Source organism: Mytilus californianus, unplaced genomic scaffold (assembly GCF_021869535.1).
Source record: "Mytilus californianus isolate M0D057914Y unplaced genomic scaffold, xbMytCali1.0.p SCAF_3, whole genome shotgun sequence".
NCBI classification, from domain to species: Eukaryota; Metazoa; Mollusca; class Bivalvia; order Mytilida; family Mytilidae; genus Mytilus; species Mytilus californianus.
Window position 1 is genome coordinate 129,449,773 of NW_026262679.1, and position 9,636 is coordinate 129,459,408.

The window sequence follows — 9,636 nt, forward strand, 5'->3', positions numbered from 1 at the left end:
CTGATATAGTAAGGATAGAGGCTGACATCCATCTGATACAGTAAGGATACAGGCTGGCATACATCTGATAGGTTAAAGATACTGGTTGGCAGACATCTGATATAGTAAGGATACAGGCTGACATACATCTGATATAGTAAGGATACAGGCGGGCAGACATCTGATATAGTAAGGATACAGGTTGGCAGACATCTGATACAGTAAGGATACAGGCTGATATACATCTGATACAGTAAGGATACAAGCTGGCATACATCGCAAACATTAAAAATACAGACTGACATAAATATGATATAGTAAGGATAAAGACAGACATACATATGATATAGTAAGGATACAGGCTGACATACATCTGATATAGTAAGGATACAGGCTGACATACATCTGATATAGTAAGGATACAGGCGGGCAGACATCTGATATAGTAAGGATACAGGTTGGCAGATATCTGATACAGTAAGGATACAGGCTGACATACATATGATATAGTAAGGATACAGGCTGACATACATATGATATAGTAAGGATACAGGCTGGTATACATCTGATATAGTAAGGATACAGGATGACATACATCTGATATAGTAAGGATACAGGTTGGCAGACATCTGATACAGTAAGGATACAGGCTGGCATACATCTGATATAGTAAGGATACAGGCGGGCAGACGTCTGATATAGTAAGGATACAGGCTGACATACATCTGATATAGTAAGGATACAGGCGGGCAGACATCTGATATAGTAAGGATACAGGCTGACATACATCTGATACAGTAAGGATACAGGCGGGCATACATCACAAACATTAAAAATACAGACTGACATAAATATGATATAGAAAGGATACAGGCTGACATACATCTGATATAGTAAGGATACAGGCTGAGATCCATCTGATACAGTAAGGATACAGGCTGGCATACATCTGATACAGTAAGGAAACAAGCTGGCATACATCGCAAACATTAAAAATACAGACTGACATAAATATGATATAGTAAGGATACAGACTGACATACATATGATACAGTAAGGATACAGGCGGGCAGACATCTGATATAGTAAGGATACAGGCTGACATACATCTGATACAGTAAGGATACAGGCGGGCAGACATCTGATATAGTAAGGATACAGGCTGACATCCATCTGATACAGTAAGGATACAGGCTGGCATACATCTGATACAGTAAGGATACAGGCTGGCATACATCTGATACAGTAAGGATACAGGCTGCCATACATCGCAAACATTAAAAATACAGACTGACATAAATATGATATAGAAAGGATACAGGCTGACATACATCTGATATAGTAAGGATACAGGCTGACATACATCTGATACAGTAAGGATACAGGCGGGCAGACATCTGATATAGTAAGGATACAGGCTGACATCCATCTGATATAGTAAGGATACAGGCTGACATACATCTGATACAGTAAGGATACAGGCGGGCATACATCGCAAACATTAAAAATACAGACTGACATAAATATGATATAGAAAGGATACAGGCTGACATACATCTGATATAGTAAGGATACAGGCTGACATACATATGATACAGTAAGGATACAGGCTGGCATACATCTGATATAGTAAGGATACAGGTTGGCAGACATCTGATACAGTAAGGATACAGGCGGGCATACATCTGATATAGTAAGGATACAGGCTGACATCCATCTGATACAGTAAGGATACAGGCTGGCATACATCTGATAGGTTAAGGATACTGGTTGGCATACATCGCAAACATTAAAAAAACAGACTGACATAAATATGATATAGTAAGGATACAGACTGACATACATATGATATAGTAAGGATACAGGCTGATATACATCTGATATAGATAGGATACAGGCTGACATACATATGATATAGTAAGGATACAGGCTGGCATACATCTGATATAGTAAGGATACAGGCTGACATACATCTGATATAGTAAGGATACAGGTTGGCAGACATCTGATACAGTAAGGATACAGGCTGGCATACATCTGATATAGTAAGGATACAGGCTGACATACATCTGATATAATAAGGATACAGGCGGGAAGACATCTGATACAGTAAGGATACAGGCTGACATACATCTGATACAGTTAGGATACAGGCTGGCATACATCGCAAACATTAAAAATACAGACTGACATAAATATGATATAGTAAGGATACAGGCTGACATACATCTGATATAGTAATGATACAGGCTGGCATACATCTGATATAGTAAGGATACAGGCTGACATACATCTGATATAGTAAGGATACAGGTTGACATACATCTGATACAGTAAGGATACAGGCTGGCATACATCTGATATAGTAAGGATACAGGCTGACATACATCTGATATAGTAAGGATACAGGCTGACATCCATCTGATACAGTAAGGATACAGGCTGACATACATCTGATAGGTTAAGGATACTGGTTGGCATACATCACAAACATTTAAAAAACAGACTGACATAAATATGATATAGTAAAGATACAGACTGACATACATATGATATAGTAAGGATACAGGCTGATATACATCTGAAAAAGTAAGGATACAGGCTGACATACATATGATATAGTAAGGATACAGGCTGGCATACATCTGATGTAGTAAGGATACAGGCTGACATACATCTGATATAGTAAGGATACAGGTTGGCAGACATCTGATACAGTAAGGATACAGGCTGGCATATATCTGATACAGTAAGGATACAGGCGGGCAGACATCTGATATAGTAAGGATACAGGCTGACATACATCTGATATAGTAAGGATACAGGCGGGAAGACATCTGATATAGTAAGGATACAGGCGGGCATACATCTGATATAGTAAGGATACAAGCTGACATCCATCTGATACAGTAAGGATACAGGCTGGCATACATCTGATACAGTAAGGATACAGGCTGGCATACATCGCAAACATTAAAAATACAGACTGACATAAATATGATATAGTAAGGATACAGGCTGACATACATCTGATATAGTAAGGATACAGGCTGAGATGATCTGATATAGTAAGGATACAGGCTGGCATACATCTGATATAGTAAGGATACAGACTGGCAGACATCTGATACAGTAAGGATACAGGCTGGCATACATCTGATTTAGTAAGGATACAGGCTGACATACATCTGATATAGTAAGGATACAGGTTGGCAGACATCTGATACAGTAAGGATACAGGCTGGCATACATCTGATATAGTAAGGATACAGGCTGACATACATCTGATATAATAAGGATACAGGCGGGCAGACATCTGATACAGTAAGGATACAGGCTGACATACATCTGATACAGTAAGGATACAGGCGGGCATACATCTGATATAGTAAGGATACAGGCTGACATCCATCTGATACAGTAAGGATACAGGCTGGCATACATCTGATACAGTAAGGATACAGGCTGGCATACATCTGATACAGTAAGGATACAGGCTGGCATACATCTGATACAGTTAGGATACAGGCTGGCATACATCGCAAACATTAAAAATACAGATTGACATAAATATGATATAGTAAGGATACAGGCTGACATACATCTGATATAGTAAAGATACAGGCTGGCATACATCTGATATAGTAAGGATACAGGCTGACATACATCTGATAGGTTAAGGATACTGGTTGGCATACATCGCAAACATTTAAAAAACAGACTGACATAAATATGATATAGTAAGGATACAGACTGACATACATATGATATAGTAAGGATACAGGCGGGAAGACATCTGATATAGTAAGGATACAGGCGGGCATACATATGATATAGTAAGGATACAGGCTGATATACATCTGATATAGATAGGATACAGGCTGACATACATCTGATATAGTAAGGATACAGGTTGACATACATCTGATACAGTAAGGATACAGGCTGGCATACATCTGATATAGTAAGGATACAGGCTGACATACATCTGATATAGTAAGGATACAGGCTGACATACATCTGATATAGTAAGGATACAGGCGGGCAGACATCTGATATACTAAGGATACAGGCGGGCAGACATCTGATATAGTAAGGATACAGGCTGATATGATCTGATATAGTAAGGATACAGGCTGGCATACATCTGATATAGTAAGGATACAGGTTGGCAGACATCTGATACAGTAAGGATACAGGCGGGCATACATCTGATATAGTAAGGATACAGGCGGGCAGACATCTGATATAGTAAGGATACAGGCTGACGTACATCTGATACAGTAAGGATACAGGTGGGCATACATCTGATATAGTAAGGATACAGGCTGACATCCATCTGATACAGTAAGGATACAGGCTGGCATACATCTGATAGGTTAAGGATACTGGTTGGCATACATCGCAAACACTAAAAATACAGACTGACATAAATATGATATAGTAAGGATACAGACAGACATACATATGATATAGTAAGGATACAGGCTGATATACATCTGATATAGTAAGGATACAGGCTGACATACATCAGATATAGTAAGGATACAGGATGACATACATCTGATATAGTAAGGATACAGGTTGGTAGACATCTGATACAGTAAGGATACAGGCTGGCATACATCTGATATAGTAAGGATACAGGCGGGCAGACATCTGATATAGTAAGGATACAGGCTGACATACATCTGATATAGTAAGGATACAGGCGGGCAGACATCTGATATAGTAAGGATACAGGCTGACATACATCTGATACAGTAAGGATACAGGCGGGCATACATCGCAAACATTAAAAATACAGACTGACATAAATATGATATAGAAAGGATACAGGCTGACATACATCTGATATAGTAAGGATACAGGCTGACATACATATGATACAGTAAGGATACAGGCTGGCATACATCTGATATAGTAAGGATACAGGTTGGCAGACATCTGATACAGTAAGGATACAGGCGGGCATACATCTGATATAGTAAGGATACAGGCTGACATCCATCTGATACAGTAAGGATACAGGCTGGCATACATCTGATAGGTTAAGGATACTGGTTGGCATACATCGCAAACATTAAAAAAACAGACTGACATAAATATGATATAGTAAGGATACAGACTGACATACATATGATATAGTAAGGATACAGGCTGATATACATCTGATATAGATAGGATACAGGCTGACATACATATGATATAGTAAGGATACAGGCTGGCATACATCTGATATAGTAAGGATACAGGCTGACATACATCTGATATAGTAAGGATACAGGTTGGCAGACATCTGATACAGTAAGGATACAGGCTGGCATACATCTGATATAGTAAGGATACAGGCTGACATACATCTGATATAATAAGGATACAGGCGGGAAGACATCTGATACAGTAAGGATACAGGCTGACATACATCTGATACAGTTAGGATACAGGCTGGCATACATCGCAAACATTAAAAATACAGACTGACATAAATATGATATAGTAAGGATACAGGCTGACATACATCTGATATAGTAATGATACAGGCTGGCATACATCTGATATAGTAAGGATACAGGCTGACATACATCTGATATAGTAAGGATACAGGTTGACATACATCTGATACAGTAAGGATACAGGCTGGCATACATCTGATATAGTAAGGATACAGGCTGACATACATCTGATATAGTAAGGATACAGGCTGACATCCATCTGATACAGTAAGGATACAGGCTGGCATACATCTGATAGGTTAAGGATACTGGTTGGCATACATCACAAACATTTAAAAAACAGACTGACATAAATATGATATAGTAAAGATACAGACTGACATACATATGATATAGTAAGGATACAGGCTGATATACATCTGAAAAAGTAAGGATACAGGCTGACATACATATGATATAGTAAGGATACAGGCTGGCATACATCTGATATAGTAAGGATACAGGCTGACATACATCTGATATAGTAAGGATACAGGTTGGCAGACATCTGATACAGTAAGGATACAGGCTGGCATATATCTGATACAGTAAGGATACAGGCGGGCAGACATCTGATATAGTAAGGATACAGGCTGACATACATCTGATATAGTAAGGATACAGGCGGGAAGACATCTGATATAGTAAGGATACAGGCGGGCATACATCTGATATAGTAAGGATACAGGCTGACATCCATCTGATACAGTAAGGATACAGGCTGGCATACATCTGATACAGTAAGGATACAGGCTGGCATACATCGCAAACATTAAAAATACAGACTGACATAAATATGATATAGTAAGGATACAGGCTGACATACATCTGATATAGTAAGGATACAGGCTGAGATGATCTGATATAGTAAGGATACAGGCTGGCATACATCTGATATAGTAAGGATACAGACTGGCAGACATCTGATACAGTAAGGATACAGGCTGGCATACATCTGATATAGTAAGGATACAGGCGGGCAGACATCTGATACAGTAAGGATACAGGCTGACATACATCTGATACAGTAAGGATACAGGCGGGCATACATCTGATATAGTAAGGATACAGGCTGACATCCATCTGATACAGTAAGGATACAGGCTGGCATACATCTGATACAGTAAGGATACAGGCTGGCATACATCTGATACAGTAAGGATACAGGCTGGCATACATCTGATACAGTTAGGATACAGGCTGGCATACATCGCAAACATTAAAAATACAGATTGACATAAATATGATATAGTAAGGATACAGGCTGACATACATCTGATATAGTAAAGATACAGGCTGGCATACATCTGATATAGTAAGGATACAGGCTGACATACATCTGATAGGTTAAGGATACTGGTTGGCATACATCGCAAACATTTAAAAAACAGACTGACATAAATATGATATAGTAAGGATACAGACTGACATACATATGATATAGTAAGGATACAGGCGGGAAGACATCTGATATAGTAAGGATACAGGCGGGCATACATATGATATAGTAAGGATACAGGCTGATATACATCTGATATAGATAGGATACAGGCTGACATACATATGATATAGTAAGGATACAGGCTGACATACATCTGATAGGTTAAGGATACTGGTTGGCATACATTGCAAACATTTAAAAAACAGACTGACATAAATATGATATAGTAAGGATACAGGCTGACATACATATGATATAGTAAGGATACAGGCTGACATACATCTGATACAGTAAGGATACAGGTGGGCATACATCTGATATAGTAAGGATACAGGCTGACATCCATCTGATACAGTAAGGATAGAGGCTGGCATACATCTGATACAGTAAGGATACAGGCTGGCATACATTGCAAACATTAAAAATACAGACTGACATAAATAAGATATAGTAAGGATACAGGCTGACATACATCTGATATAGTAAGGATACAGGCGGGCATACATCTGATATAGTAAGGATAGAGGCTGAAATCCATCTGATACAGTAAGGATACAGGCTTGCATACATCTGATAGGTTAAGGATACTGGTTGGCATACATCGCAAACACTAAAAATACAGATTGACATAAATATGATATAGTAAGGATACAGACTGACATACATATGATATAGTAAGGATACAGGCTGATATACATCTGATATAGTAAGGATACAGGTTGGCAGACATCTGATACAGTAAGGATACAGGCTGGCATACATCTGATATAGTAAGGATACAGGCGGGCAGACATCTGATATAGTAAGGATACAGGCTGACATACATCTGATACAGTAAGGATACAGGCGGGCATACATCTGATATAGTAAGGATACAGGCGGGCATGAATCTGATATAGTAAGGATAGAGGCTGACATCCATCTGATACAGTAAGGATACAGGCTGGCATACATCTGATAGGTTAAGGATACTGGTTGGCAGACATCTGATATAGTAAGGATACAGGCTGACATACATCTGATATAGTAAGGATACAGGCGGGCAGACATCTGATATAGTAAGGATACAGGTTGGCAGACATCTGATACAGTAAGGATACAGGCTGATATACATCTGATATAGTAAGGATACAGGCTGACATACATATGATATAGTAAGGATACAGGCTGGCATACATCTGATATAGTAAGGATACAGGCTGACATACATCTGATATAGTAAGGATACAGGTTGGCAGACATCTGATACAGTAAGGATACAGGCTGGCATACATCTGATATAGTAAGGATACAGGCGGGAAGACATCTGATATAGTAAGGATACAGGCTGACATACATCTGATACAGTAAGGATACAGGCGGCCATACATCGCAAACATTAAAAATACAGACTGACATAAATATGATATAGTAAGGATACAGGCTGACATACATCTGATATAGTAAGGATACAGGCTGACATCCATCTGATACAGTAAGGATACAGGCTGGCATACATCTGATACAGTAAGGATACAAGCTGGCATACATCGCAAACATTAAAAATACAGACTGACATAAATATGATATAGTAAGGATACAGACTGACATACATATGATATAGTAAGGATACAGGCTGACATACATCTGATATAGTAAGGATACAGGCTGATATACATCTGATATAGTAAGGATACAGGCTGGCATACATCTGATATAGTAAGGATACAGGTTGGCAGACATCTGATACAGTAAGGATACAGGCTGGCATACATCTGATATAGTAAGGATACAGGTTGGCAGACATCTGATATAGTAAGGATACAGGCTAACATACATCTGATATAGTAAGGATACAGGCGGGCATACATCTGATATAGTAAGGATACAGGCTGACATCCATCTGATACAGTAAGGATACAGGCTGGCATACATCTGATAGGTTAAGGATACTGGTTGGCATACATCGCAAACACTAAAAATACAGACTGACATAAATATGATATAGTAAGGATACAGACAGACATACATATGATATAGTAAGGATACAGGCTGATATACATCTGATATAGTAAGGATACAGGCTGACATACATCAGATATAGTAAGGATACAGGATGACATACATCTGATATAGTAAGGATACAGGTTGGTAGACATCTGATACAGTAAGGATACAGGCTGGCATACATCTGATATAGTAAGGATACAGGCGGGCAGACATCTGATATAGTAAGGATACAGGCTGACATACATCTGATATAGTAAGGATACAGGCGGGCAGACATCTGATATAGTAAGGATACAGGCTGACATACATCTGATACAGTAAGGATACAGGCGGGCATACATCGCAAACATTAAAAATACAGACTGACATAAATATGATATAGAAAGGATACAGGCTGACATACATCTGATATAGTAAGGATACAGGCTGACATACATATGATACAGTAAGGATACAGGCTGGCATACATCTGATATAGTAAGGATACAGGTTGGCAGACATCTGATACAGTAAGGATACAGGCGGGCATACATCTGATATAGTAAGGATACAGGCTGACATCCATCTGATACAGTAAGGATACAGGCTGGCATACATCTGATAGGTTAAGGATACTGGTTGGCATACATCGCAAACATTAAAAAAACAGACTGACATAAATATGAGATAGTAAGGATACAGACTGACATACATATGACATAGTAAGGATACAGGCTGATATACATCTGATAT